General features: G+C 40.1%; 1 protein-coding gene across 2 annotated transcripts in view; it reads left to right on the top strand.

Annotated features, from left to right (window-relative positions):
• The first annotated feature begins 310 nt into the window (after positions 1 to 310).
• IL1RAP (interleukin 1 receptor accessory protein) overlaps positions 311 to 15040 on the top strand; it is a 134129-nt gene continuing 119399 nt past the window's right edge. The window contains exons 1-2 of one of the 2 annotated variants that reach the window (XM_023525772.1): positions 394 to 571; positions 691 to 1508. The gene's annotated coding sequence lies outside the window, so the exon portion shown is untranslated. Of the gene's footprint in view, positions 572 to 690; positions 1509 to 15040 lie in introns of both variants that reach the window. The other variant, XM_011381528.2, reaches the window with a different exon arrangement.

The following is a 15040-nucleotide window of genomic DNA, read 5'->3' as shown; positions in this document are numbered from 1 at the left end:
CAGAGCCGGGAAGAAAAGGCAGGGTAGCATCGATTTCACCTGTGAGACCACAATTTCGCAGTGAGCGCTCCTGTGTGTCTCTGTGTATAGTTCGAGGCGTAGCTTCCCAGAGCGCCTGGCAGCGTGCCAAGCTGCAGGACCAATCCTCTTCTTTCCTTGCGCGCTCAAGTCGAGGCGGTGGCAGAGCGCCAAAGCAGACAAGGCCGAGCGCAACCTCCCGTCCCCCGCAGTACCGCCCCGCGCGGCTCCTCCCCGCCGCTGGCTGGGCCGCCCTCGGTGACGCCCCGCGGTCGCAGCTCCGGGAAGCCGGGAGCGCGGGTGTCTGGCGTGCCCAGGCGGCGGGTGGAGCCAGGGCCGCGCAGCGGCGGCCAATCGCGCCACGGCGGAGGAGGAGCCCCAAAGGGGGAAAAAAGAAAGTGCGGCGGAAAGTAAGAGGTTCATTGTGGGAAGACTGGCCGGATCGGGGTTCCCGGGACTCTGCTTCGGCCAGACGCAGGGGAAGAAGCGGTGCCGGGCGACCCTGCGTCCATTCTTGCCCCTTTCGCTGCTCCCTCTCTGCCTCCCAAGAAAGGTGAGTCTCTCGCTGTTAATGAGGGTTTGGAGGAATCACCGACTCACAGGGTCTCGAGGTGGAAGTATTCGTACAAATCATCGCCTTTAGCCTTTCTTTTTCTTTTTTTTCTTTTCCAGAAGGCCAAACTGAGGCACAGAGCAAGGCAGAAGCTGAGATAGATCGCACAGCTAGTTAGTGCTGTAGCCAAGACTCGAACCCACTGTCCAGAGCCCCATCTTTGCTTTGTACAGATTTAAGTAATGCAGTTGTGGGACGGCTGCTCGTTGCTGCACCCCACTTCCAGCCCTTTAAGGGCTCTTCCCTGGTATACCTTCGCCTTGGTTTCTCCAGACCGCTGCTGTGAGCGGTGCGGATAGAAGAGGGCAGTGTGTCCCAGACTGTATCACGTCGTTTCTAGCTTGGATCTTTAACAGCCTGGGTAAAGGCTGCTTACAGCTTCGCTCCCTCCTCCCCTGACCTGCTTTCTCAGAAAGATGCCTGCCCTTTCAGAGGGTGTCTGTGAAGTTCTTGGTGGACTCGGTGGAGAGGGGTGAGGGATGCCTGGGCGCCAGTGACTTTGTATGGTTCTCGCAGTTCTCTCTCAGCCCTGGGAGGAAGCGGAGCTGGTGGTCCTGTGGGGTATACGATGCCGCTTATTTAGGAAGAGCTGCCTCCGTGGAGCCACAGCTCTTCTCACTTTTAAGTAGTTGGAGAGAACAAGGAAACCGAGTTAAACAGAAAAATCACAAACATAAAAAGCAAACTTCTGCCGTTTCCTTTAAGAGTCTGTCTCCAGCTTGTCTTTCCTCCACCCCCTGGCGAAATTGTGAACCACAGCGCCTCTCAAAGCGTTTCTGCTACTCAGCTCTACGGATCCTCCGGTTAACAACCGGCGACGAGGAGATTTACCTGGTTTTGACTTAAGCTCTGCAGCGTTTTAGCAGTCTGAACTTGGGCAAGTTATCTGGTCTTTTTGATATGCCTCTTTCCCCCTCCCTCCCGCCCCCCGTTACGAAATGGTGATTATAATACTGACAATGAAGCCTTAGGGTAGTTAGGAGGATGAAGTGGGATGATTCAAATAACATGTTTAGCACAGTGCCTGGCCTGGCACCTGGTCAGGTTGAAATCAGTGGCAACTATTATAAATATTGTTATATTAGTTACCCTGGAGACAATGGGTTTTCAGAAAGGTGATTTCATATAACCTTATAGTGACATTTTTTTTTTTTTTTAATCTGGGATGTTGTGGTGTTTTTTTTCTTTGGAGTTTGAAGAGCTCTCTAATAGTGTTTTCTGAATGCTGTGTACATGACTTTAATTGTGAACGCTTGACTTGGAATATAAAATTAATGTTTCTTAGTGATGCCAATCCTTACTAGCTTTTAGGTCCATGAAGCTCTGATCTGAGGTATCCTTTATTGGCAAAGGAGTCTTGAATTCGATGAGAGTTAGGAAGACAAGAGGAGACACTGAAAGTTCCATCCGTGCTGCAGACTGCTGTAAGCCTTTTATTCCTGCTGTCTTAAACAAGCAACTTTATATTTCCTGTTATTATAGGAAAACAACAACAAATTCTCATGCCTTCCTTTTAGATTATTTAGTGATGCTGCTAAATCGACCCCCTTCTGGACAAAAACTTACCTTATTTAAACACCCACACATGCTGACACTCATCTTCCTTTATTACATTTTGAAATGAAATAGCATCCCTCGTATATCCTCACCCTGCTCGTGGCAATTGATTTTATTCTGATCGACTCACTGTAATTATTTACTGTTACTTCTTGGCTATGTCATAAGTCCCTGAATCGAGCATCCAGAATTTATAGTTGGCTGTCTGCTTCACAGTCCCTTGCATTTGCATGTGGCATTGATGAGTGCATGGGAGGGAGTGTAATAAATACTGAAGGAAGGGAAGAGCTTGGTGATGCCCCTTTATAGGTACCTCCCACACCAAGCATTTGCAGAGAATGGGATCACTTGCTTCCATCAGCCTGTTCCGTGTGCATGCATTGTGATGAGCTGGCCAGGATACATCTGAACGCGTGCCTGAGAGACCGGGGACTTGTGGGGAAAAGAAAAATGTTCAAAGTAAGGTCAGAACAAGGAGATGGAAGGGAGATTGTAAGCTAATTCCTTTTGGTTATGGTTCTTTAAAGAACGGATACTCAGTTATACTTTTCCTCCTTATCCAGATTATTTGTTACGAAATCATACATGTGTTTAACATTTCCAAAGTGTGTTCCATATATATTATCTTCCTTATTGCTTGCAATAGTCCTGAGAGAAGGAAGGCCATGGCAGGCATATTGATAGTGGAAGCAGCCCAGGTTTTGTGGTCAAATTCCAATTTCAGTTCTAATTCCCTTGTAGCTAGGTGATACTGAGCAATTTCTTTCACCATTTAGAGCATCTACTTTATCCAGTTCTAGAATGGAAAAATAAAGGCTGACCTCCAAGGGTTTGTGTGAGGATTAAATCAAATGGAATAATGAGTAGGTGCTCATTAAATGATATCTCTTCTTAACTGGTCTCAATTTTGAGAAGGAAATTGAATGAGATTCAGAGAAGTGCGAGGTTGCCAAGGGTCACGTGGTTATTAAACTTCAGCTCTGGGAATACAGTTCACACATTTTGATTTCTAGTTAAAGGCTTTTCTTGTCACACCCTGTCGTCCCTCCATGAAATCTTTAGCAATTTACTTCATTTGTTAGGTTGTCCTTATTTGGCTGGCGATTGCAGGGTAGCCTTTCTGGCCCAAAGAGGATATTTCCTTGCTAAGCGAACAATCCTTGAACATGGTCTGTCGAGTTTAGCAGGGTTAACTCTCCAGAGAGGAAGTTTCAAAGCCACAATCTCTAAGGCAGCCTTCCTATTCTCCTGTGTTTGATGTAATACACCTTCAATTCCTAGGAGATAGGGTACTATGAAGATGTAAAGTTCAGAATTATGTCACGTCTTTCTTCTTGTTTTGAGTAATTTCTTTCCTCTACCATCCTCATACTAATTCATAGGGTAGTAAAAAAGATTGAGAAGCAAATGTCATGAGTAACCATAGCATTTTTCACTTCTTTTGTTAATTCTATGGGTAAAGGTAGGAATATAGAGAGAGGTATGCAAGAGGCAGCATTTTCAGAAAAGACCACTGCTTGCTGGCAGCACTGATCACTGGTCTGGAATTCCCATCCTCCCTATGGAAACTGATGGCTGCAGGCTTATGTAGGAAAATGAACAGATCTGTTTCTGGCCCAGGCAATGGGGCCATTTATCCATTGACTCCCTACAGGCCATCAGGTTTCTCTGCTTTGCAGCAAGCATACAAGCTTGCAAATGCAATTTTGGGAAAAACGTTTTGCTCCTTGCTGTTGGCATTTGGTAACATATGTTTGCCTTTGCTAAAAGGTAGGCAGCATCATCTTACCTGACAAAGTTAGAAAAGCAGAATGTGGCTGAAGGAAGTCAGAGGAGAAGGCACAAATAAATAAATTAAGGTTATCTCCAATATAACACAGTTTCATTTGTTGCTCAACTTTCTGAGGCTTTTGCTGGTGACACAGATGTAGGATCTGGTGAGTCACTCTTGCTTTGTCCATGTAATATTAAAGAGAGCCACCTACTGTGCTCTTTGCCTATTTTGGAAATTGTTCTGTGGGAGAAATAAAAACCCCAATGAACAGGAAGGTTATAGAACCTTTGGTATCTGATATTTCTAGGGATTAATTCAGGTTAGTTACTGTTGTTGGTTTTTTTTCTTTTTTGAAAACGAGAATGCGTGGTTTACATTGATGGAGTAATTAGGAGATCTTCTTCTAGCCTGAGTTTATTCTATCTCTAGCAGCTGTGGTAGTGTGGAGTTTTAGACTTTAGCTGGTATCTGAGTCAAGGTATTGTGTTCAGATGAGCCCCAGTCTCCTTAGCCAGGACACAATAACACTGATGCTTACTTAGAGGCTTGAGTCTCCATCTCAGCACTTTATTCATAGGAAGCATTTAATAAACACGAATTCTTTCTTCTGCTATCAGCTCCTTCAATTTATTAGTCTGTTAAACTGTGAAAATCAAAGTTTAATAGCTACCCTTTCCCGAACTCCCTCACAGTTTGAACTGAGGGTTTTACGTATATCATCTCATTCATTCCTTACAATAATCCTGTATATTTTTTGAGAGAGCTGAGACTTAGTGTGTCACAGAGCACAAAGCAAGTACCAATGTTGAGACTCACCCGTGCGTTTCATTTTAGAGCTAGGAAGACCTCTGACCTAGAATCGAGGACCTGGATGAGGACTGACGACCTGCCCCATCCCCATCCTGCCATTGTGATCCTGGTATTACCTTGCCTGAGACTGTGAAGTCTCCTTATTTTTGGACCTAAAATGTGAGGGAGCTGGACTGGATGATCTCTAAGAGTCTTCTGCTGTGATACATTGTTTTTTTTTCTTTAAGATTCATTTCAACTCTGACATACTATTACCATATCTTTGTAAAAGTCAAGACTAAAAGGGGAAAGAGGAATAAAGAGAAAACACCCTTATTGTTTTATGCCAAGAGATCTGTTTCTCCAGTCAAAAAAAGGAGAGTGAGGAAATCAGCATCCACTGGTGCACGTGCTCTGACATTTCATTTAAGCATAGTAACACACTCTCTCTCTCTCTCTCTCTCTCTCTCTCTCTATATATATATATATATATATATGTATATATATATATATATATATATATATATATAGTCTGCCTTGTATAGATGAAAGAACACTGAGGCTCAGACAGACTTACAGACTTGCCCAAGGTTATCCAATTAGTAAGAAATAGAACCAGTGTGTGCCTGAGCACAAAGCCTTTTGGTCTACTATACCAGGCACAACTTACTAGACACAACACCATAAAATGTGAGGACTTAGATAACTAGATTTATAAATGTCCTCTCCTGTATCCTCACATCACACCACTCAGCTGCTCTCTCCTTTGCCTCTCTTTTATTCTCTAATGTGTTCTTCAAATCCTTCCTTGATTCTTCCCAGTCCTTGGGACCTTATAACATCGTCTATCTCTATTGTAATTTTTATTCACTGTGGGCCAGTGATTTGTCCCTTTGTGTTCTTCCCCAAGTCCCTGATTAGCACTTAAGCAACTGAAGGCATGATTTATCCTGCCCCATGCCCAGCACAGTGCCTGGTACATAAAAGGTACAGGTTTGAATGGATAATGGATTCATATTATGTCAGGTAGGCCCAGTATTAGCTTTCCAGTTTTCTCATACTTTTTTCATATCATTAATTATCTCGAAATCTATCTCTATAGACTAATAATGTAACTTCAATTTCCTTTAATTTTGTGGTCACAAAATCAGACAAATGATAAGGAGTCAGACTATCAAGGTTGAACATCACTGGTTCAGTGGTAGAAAAAGACATTGCTATCTTAATTATAAAGGGAGATTTGCAGCAAACACAGTGAAGAATGACACTGAAGTACATACTTGTATATATTGACAGCAAGACCAGTGTCAATTGTCATCAATAAATTACCTGTAAGAAAGTAGGAAGTTTTCAGGGAAGTAGGAAGCTACAACGAGCTTTGATTTCAAGATTTCTAAAGGCACTGAAGAATTCACATCAGTCCAGCTATTATTTAACATACAATTGGACATAAGGACAGGTGACCTTTTATGTCTAGTTCATATCCAAGAGATGCCTATGGTTTCTGCATGTCTAGCCCATAAGCCCTTATTATTACACTGACTTCCTTCTTTCCCAATCAGTGCTAAAGGCAACAAAAAAGAGGACCAGTCATTTTATAACCTCTGAAACCTGAAAATGTTCTTTTCATAGCTTACAGTTTCTTAAGCCAGTTATGTTTAGATGCTATGATGACTTAAAACCATGACCGTGTAACATCATGGGCTTTGGCATCAGAACAAACTCCCCTGGTTTGACTTTGAACAAGTTAATTGGTCTATCTCTGCTTTATTTTCACCCTCTGTGAAAAGGGGATAATAAAACTCATTTTCTCATGCTTTTGGTAGGTGTTGATCATATGCCGTAACATTTGTTAAGAGCCTGGTGCATGAGGATTTTAAATTTTATTATGATTAACAACTGCAATGATATTCAGCTTCATGCCCAAATCAATATTTGATTAGAAAGTAGAAAACCTACGTTCAAGCAAAAACAGTTTTTGTTTTTGTGTCTATAGAACATTAAACCCTCGAAATGCTTGGTATTATGTACACACATGAACATATGAATTATATATATATATATATATATACATATATATATGTATATATATATATATTTTTTTTTTTCTGCAATAACTCTGAGGTAATGAAGGCAAATGTTGGCAATAACATTTTACATCCTGAATCTGAGAGGCTTAATAATTGCTCTGGCCACACAGCCAGTAAACAGTAGAGCTGGGACTTGGACTCTACCTTTCTGATTCAGCCATTTAATCCATCAGCCCTGGTATTGGATTAGTTGCATTCTGTCTCTAAGAGTCCTCTTTCTCACCTATAAAATGAAGAATTTGAAAAAGGTGCTCTCTACGAGACAGTGTTCTATGAATCTGTGCCTGTAGAATAATGACTTAAAGAGATGTCATGAAAACCTAAGAGTAGAGCTATACTCTTCTTTCCACAGACGCATCTGCACATCATGGTGTGTGTAGTGTCATAAATCCAAGGTAACCAGCATCTTCCTTGGCCTCAGGGAGAATCACAACTGAGCACTGCACTAGGAGTCAGATCCATAAAGACACCTCTCCTGTCCTTAAGGATGTGAGTCTGCCACATTCCCATGACCTACAAATTGTGCCCTCTTGGGATTTAGGTTTAGGTTGGTGAGAGAAAATAGAAGGCTGAGTAAGGCACACTGACATTTATTGTTTGGAAAATGAAAAGAGAGCATTTTAATATTAAGCAAGCTCTATCACAGTTAATCACCATAATCTTTTAAAAATAAATAAAGGGGTAAAATATTTGGCTTTCATTTCAGTTTTAGCATTAAGACTGCATATGTTCTGTTTTCTTCTTTTGAGCTAATTTAGTGCCTACAGAAGAAGCTTGGCTCTTATTGAAATAAATACAGAAGTTCTTTCAACTTCTAGAAATGATATGGATAATTGAGAGTAATTTTAATACACACTGAATAGCACTCTTCTGGAATATTAGACTTCAGTTTTTCAATTACAGAGTGAAATAAGGGTGGGGGTTGGGGATTGAATGAATTGAATGGGTAGCGAAGAGTTGGCTGGCTTTGTAGTCAGAGATGTATTTGAATCCTAGATACAGCTTGTTTAGCTGGTCCAGACTTAGTTTCCTCACCTGTGAAATGGTAATAAGTATGCTCTAGCTACCTCTTGAACAGATAGGCATTTATATCTTTACATCTATATCTATATCTATATCTGTATCTATATCTCTATATCTAGGTCTAGATCTATCTCTGTCTCTATCTGTATCTTAGAGGGGTTAAAGTGAGATAAAATATATTAAGTCCCTAGCATTTAATACCTGACACCTAAAAGGCACACAGTAAATATTCATTCTTGCCTCTTCATTCAGCACTCATTTGATGCAACTCAGGTGGAGAGAGGGAGTATATGGAGTAGATGCCTCAGCTGGTCTAAAGAAATCTTTTCCAGTTTGGCAAACAATGTGGATGGTAAGGATAGGGAGTGAAAGTGATATTTATCTTAAAATATCTGGAAAGCTTTCATGTGGGGGAGGAATTAGATCAGTGATAAATTGTGGTGCATGGACCATCTATATCTGAATCATATGGATAGTTTGTTAAAGAGGCAGGTATCTAGGACCTATGCACTGATATATGAAAATCACTGGATTAAAATTTTCTGTACTGAGGGGTGGTGTGTTATAGGTGGTCTAGAGTCTTTTTCCATAGGTTCAAATTCAAGCTCTCCACCTGTGTCATTTCGGACAAGTTATTTAACTTGTCTGTGTAAAATGAGATAAACAGGATGCATTACTCATTGGGTTGCTGGGAGAACTAAATAAGTTAGTACACATGAAGTGCCCAGAACAGTGGCAGGCACAACTAACCACACATTATTTCACTCCATGCATAAACCTTCTTTAAAATACCTTTCAAGGCCTTCTATGATGCACTCTTCTTCCTCTTTGTCCCAATCTCCTTGATAAATACGCAACTAACCCCTTCATCTCCTCGAAGCTTTTGCTCAGTATCTTCTAGTGTAGGCTGTTTGGATTGCTTTATATAAAATTGCCCTGCATCCTACTTCTTATCTTTACCCCTGCTATTCCTGATCTCACTTTCCCTGTCTACGTTTTCTTTTTTCCATAGCAGTTGTCACCTTATTAGATTTCGTATATTATTTAACTTATTTAGCCTGCCTATTGTTTATTGGTTGGTTCGTCCCACAAGAATGTAAAATTTACAATGGCAGAGACCTTTGTTTCGTTCACCACTGTGTCCCAGGTGCCTAGAATAGTGCCTAGTAAATAGCAGCTGCCTAATCATGAGTAAATGATGAATAAATAAATGTATAGAAAGATGTTCCCAAGGAGTAGAATGAAGTAGATGGAACTGGACAAGAAAACAAATTTTATACACACACACACACACACACACACACACACACAGACACACACACACACAATATTGAAATGAAATGTGTTTATATAGTTACACATATATACATATATGTATGTGCATATGTATTTAGAATCTTGAAAATATATTTAGACTATTAAAATAAAAATGTATATGTATGTGTGTGCATGTCTATGTATATTTATATTTAGAGGTTTTCCAAAATGGTCTTGGGAAACAGAGGTATTGAAGTGATTCCTTTCTGTTAGCCTTGCTGTAAGGATAGTTTGAGAAAGAGGACAAAAGAAAAATATGAGTAAGCAGATAACAGACAAGTAAATGGGAAATACAAATGATTTCAGAATAAGAAATAAGGGCTGAGACTAAAACAATAACAACGAGGTACGAAGGATGTAGGGGAAGGACAGTCTTAAATAGGGTAGTTGGGGATGGTATGTCTGGAAAGGTGACTTTTGCCTGAGAAGGCACCAGGATAAGTCTGAGGTCATGGCTGAGGTGTCAGGAGCCAGGCGAGAGGGAGAGAAGGGCTGGAAATAAGTTCCTAAGTTACGCAGAGGGCTAGATCAGACTGGCCTTGCAGACCTTGGTTAGGAGTTTGGACTTTATGCAAAAAAACAGCAGGAAGTCGCTAGAAGGACTGAAGAAGATTGTGACCATGTTTGAAAAATTTGGAACCTCAAACAATGGGTGAAGGAAAAATAGAAGAATTTATTTATAAGATGAGGCAGTAAATCACTCTGATCATATATGCTCCTGAGAACAGTCAAAAAAGACAATTCAATTTCATTGTTGTTTCATTCATAGACTTTCTTTCTCATTAGACTGTCTCAACAAATACAAGTAAAGTAGGTAAAACCATGTTCTTTGCCTTGCTCAAATGATATCATTCTCATTTCCAAATGCACTAAATAATGGAAGGAAATATATGCGCTCACTGTTGCTCAATTCAATTCAGCTGGAAATTTTACAGCTTTTATGTAGGTGTTTTATGTAATCAGTTCCCCAAAATATTGGACCTAAAGCTATTTCCTTATATGATTTTGGGTATCACTTTCTGAAATCTGCTATACTGAAGAGTGAGCATGTGAAAGGCAAATTTAATTCCAGATGAGATCACTATCTTCTTTCTGGCTCTACAAGTCTAACCAGTGCCTTAACTCTTCAAGAAGTAGGACTCCTCCATGAAATCTTTATTGATGCATACATATATCAGGAGTCCCCAACCCCCGACCTGCAGTCCAGTACCAATCTAGGGCCTGTTAGGAACCGGGCTGCACAGCAGGAGGTGAGCTGTGGGCTGTCAAGTGAAGCTTCATTTGTATTTGCAGTCGCTCCCCAGTGCTAACATCACCGCCTCAGCTTCACCTCAGAGAGTCAGGCATTAGATTCTCATAGGAGCACCGTCCATAGTTGGGGACCGCTGGATATATAGTCTCATACATACATCTTAATATGAGCTAAAAGCAGCTTGATAATATGTGCCTACCATCTTAAAAAGATTTATAAATATTAGCTTATTGAAACCTGAGATAACTATAAAGCAGGTACTAATATAATTACCATTTTACAGAAGAGAATACATACACAGAATTGTTCAATAAATGTACCGAATCAGGGGTTGAACGTGTGACCTAGTCTTTCAAAATATATCACTTCATGAGTCCATAGTGGTAAAACATGGGTTTTAGACTGAGACAGCCTGGGTAGGGAAATGCTACTTGTTATCTCTAGGATGTAATAAAATCACTCAACATCTTTAAACCTTTTTCCTCATCTGTGTTGTTGGCACAGGATAGAACTGTTGTTAGGATTAAGCATGTATATAAAGTTCTTAGCACATTGCCTGTAACGTAATTAGTGCTCAGTCTATATGAGCTGTTTTTTTAAAATTATTTTTTGAACTAAGATAACCTCCCTAAGAACTCACTTACCTTTACATATTCAGGCAATTTTTCAGTTTTGCTTGTTTTATTAACTTAAAAAATTAAACGACCAAAGATCCAATCATATAATCAGTGATGTTAATTTTGTTGCAGGACCCATTCTGGCACCTTGACATCAGCAGGGCATTCCTGTAGGTTGAAGGGCTGATCCTACAGATCTACGTGGGAGTAAAGATGCTATAGAACAGCCCTGTCTCTGTCTTCCAAATATCCGACATAACTGCAGGCAGTTTTTTCACTCCGGTGATAGCCCCAGAGCATTCTGAGTGACAAAGAGAAAACAGCAGAAGACTCAAAAACAGTAGAACACTTAATGAGGTGAATTTACAGAGCTTGCTAAAGTTTAAGACCTCTTGCTAATCATAATCACTAATATTGATCCAGTGTTTCATGTGTGCCCGGCATGGTGTTGAGTACTTTATTTTCATTATCTCACTCAATCCTTATTGCAACTCTGTATGGATTTTAAATTTCAGTTGTAAACTAAAAATTAAAAAGTACCATAGTTGCCTTAATGTATGTATTGAGGGGCTATGATGATAAAATCAATGTTTCTTACCAGCGTTTCACCACATTTTTCTTCCAAAGCAAATTGTGCAGGGTTGCAACACCTTTGGGGTCTCCAGGGAACTTCCCTGAAGTGAAGAGATGTTTGACAGAGAAATAAGGCAAAGGTTGTGTGGGGAAGGCAAGAAGCTTCAATCTAGTTGACGGTTTATTTTACCCTAGAAGAAGCTAGTAACAGTGAACTGAGTCCAATTTTTTGGTTGCATGTGTTTGCTTCTTTGTAAGAAACTAATGTGGTGCTGATTTGGGATGACCTTTTCTTTTTTTATGGGGTAATTAAAATGTTTTACTTTTATCTCCCCACATCTCCCAAGTTTGATGATTTCTTTCGTAGAAAGGTCTACACAACACACACACATACACACACACACACACACACAGGAACGGTGCCTGAGTTATACCTGACATTGCATATTTATTGAATGAATACATGACAAAATTTTTAAAAATCTGTTTTTTTTCTGAGAATGAGAGCTTCTGTTAAATTTTTTTAAAAGGTAAAATTTCAGTATGTAACATTATGAATTTTTATTTTAAAAATAATTTTAAAAGGAGATTATTCTAAAATATGTGGCACTACTTAACCTTGGTGATTCAGGACAGTTTATTGGAGTGGACTATAATTCTTTTAGAATTTACCAAAGTGAGATCATTTACCCATATACTAAAATGCTCCAGACTGGTATAGTTTTAAATTTGTGTACTCTGATTTTCATAAATTTTCAGTCCTTTCTCTCTTTCCTTGTCTGCCATTTCTCATTGCTTTCAGCATGTCTTACACCAGCAGTATTCTCTCCATTCCCCATTCAATTAACTGTTTCTGATTTACTGTTGATGAGGCTAATGAGTTTTGTTAGAACTATGTGTGTGATAAGAATAAACAGTGTTGAATTTGGACTAGAGAAGCTCTTTTTTTGTTTGTTTGTTTTGAGGGAAGGGAATAGAAGGTAAAGTGAGTATAGAAATAATTTCCTATAAATGGGGCTGTACCATGCATACCTACATAGTGGCATTGGTTTTCAGTTACCTGTATTATTAAAAAGAGAGTAGTGGCATGGATAATTCATTATAATTCATTTACTCTTGTGGACAATAAGCATTTTCTGAGAATCTCCTGTAGGCAAAGTGCTGGTGAGATATGGAGATAAAAATACAATCACACAAACACAACCCCTGAAGAATAAAAATTTATGTCATTATGAAAGATAAGATACATAGGGGTTTATAGTACAACTTATTTAATATTGGGAATAGTGTAAGAATATATGTCATAACTTTGAGAATATTTACGGTAAAACATTCTGGTGTTTCAAAGGAAGAGACAACTGTGTCACTCAGGAAGGGGTTTTTTGAGGAAGTGATATTTAAATGAGTTGAAGTTATGGACAGGTTTTGCATGGAGAGAGATTGGTGAGGATGAGTGGTATATGAGTTAGAGTCTGACTAGAAGAGCAGAAATGATATGGATTAAAAAAAATGGAATATGGAATTTATCATAGAGATCAGATCTAGCATTGTGGGAGAAGCTTTTGAGGAGCAAGTAAAGCCCCAAAAGGGGACAATTAAGAGATCAGATACAAGTCACTAACCGAGGACTCTAGGAGGCTGCGGGTAAAGAAATCTGTGGAAGACTGTTTCTTCTGCTTGTGGTAGGCAGGCAGTCAGGAAGAAAAACTGGATGTGAAGCAGAGGAGAGTAACCTGGAATCCATGAGGGTAAACCTCAACACTTAACTGCCTCTCACTGTATCTAACTTTTCAATGTATGTGGCCTGCAGCGGGAGCTGATGCACTTGGCCGTGGAACTTCATACCTGCCTCGCCTGGGACTTGGAGCAGTTGAAGGGAGCTAAAGGAATATGGGTGTAGCTGCTGCCCCCATCTAGGAGGTGAGCCTCCAGATCAGCAGTAATGTATGTGAGCTATGTAATACCCAGGTGACTGGAAGGACCTTCCCAAAGCAATGGCTACTGCTTCACTTATCCCATCCAACTCTCATGCGGATTTCCCTGTGGGCAGTCCTAAGTGGGAACCATACAGAAAAGGGAATTCTGGAAAACATAATTCCAGTTTAAACTGACACAGTTAAAAGCCATTGGTGATACCTCAAATAAAGGGAACAGGATGAAAACATAAAGTGAAAGAAGGCAGCCTGTGCCTTGTGTAGGGAGAGTCTAGTTTTACTGGGAGATAGTATATATGCAATGGAGTCATTGAAGATCAGACTCTAAAGAGGTGAGCTGAGGCAGTACTGTTGAAGATCTTAGATATCCTGTTGGAGGATTTGCCCTTAATCCTGTAAGGCAAGGAGAAGCACTGAATATTCTTGAGCAAGAGAGTGGCATTATCAGATCTGTGTTTTAGACAGATCTGGCCCTGGGAGTCAAAGCACTGGAGTTTATAAAGGGAATAGGTGAGACAATTAATGATGATTCTGTTAAAGATAATCCAAGCAAGAAAATTTGCATTCCCAGAGTGCTCTTTTGTTCTCACCAAAGGAAGTTACTCAGAGTCATCATAAGAGGTTGTTGGGGATTATCATGGGAATTAAGTCCTAGCATACATTGTATCAAGCCAAGGTGATTTGACCTGTGGCTAATATTGTCAACTATGATGTCATTATGGCATATCTAGGTGATAGGCCATAAAATTCCCTGATGATTCTGTCTCCAGTATGTGAAGAGCAAGAGAAAGTGTACGTGTAATTGGAACATCAACTGAAATGAAATTGGCTTACGCAACCACATCCGTATCATTTCGAGAGGAAAATCCTTTAAAAATAAGTATTACTTATTTCACTTAATAAAATAATGGCAATAGTAGTGGTAATAGTAGTATTCTCTTATGTTTGTCCAAGTGCCTAACAATTTGAAAACTACTTACCTGTCCATTATCTCATTTGTTTTGACAATAACCCTGCAAGGTCAGTTTGGTCTGAATTAGTATACATGAGAAAACTGAAGCTCAGAGGTTGTGATAACCATCAAGTGGTCTCTTAGCCCTTGATTCAAGAGTGCTCACTGTAGTTCCGCAGATTAAGTGGGCACCTTTCTGTCACTTGTCCCTCCATTTCACTCTACACATTGTCACCTGATAATGTTCTGGGGACACATATCTGGTTATGCTGTGTCCTGTTCTAAATCTGTCCATACATTTTGGACTTCATTACTTTAAGGTCTCTTTCCACCCAGAGAGGAGATTCCGCATAACCCAAGTATCACAGTTGTCCAATTCCTCACCTCCTTGCAGTATTTTTTTCCAACCTTCTGTTAAAGTACCCAAACACAGGATAAAGAGGAAAGCATACCTGAGCAGATACCCTACATCCCCAGGAGATCCACACATCTTTGAATTAGGTCATTCCACAAGTCTTCTCTGTCAATGCC

The sequence above is a fragment of the Pteropus vampyrus genome, unplaced genomic scaffold (genome assembly GCF_000151845.1).
Source record: "Pteropus vampyrus isolate Shadow unplaced genomic scaffold, Pvam_2.0 Scaffold14, whole genome shotgun sequence".
Lineage (NCBI taxonomy): Eukaryota > Metazoa > Chordata > Mammalia > Chiroptera > Pteropodidae > Pteropus > Pteropus vampyrus.
Note: the sequence above shows the minus strand (reverse complement) of the source record. Positions and strands in the feature narration are given on the sequence as shown.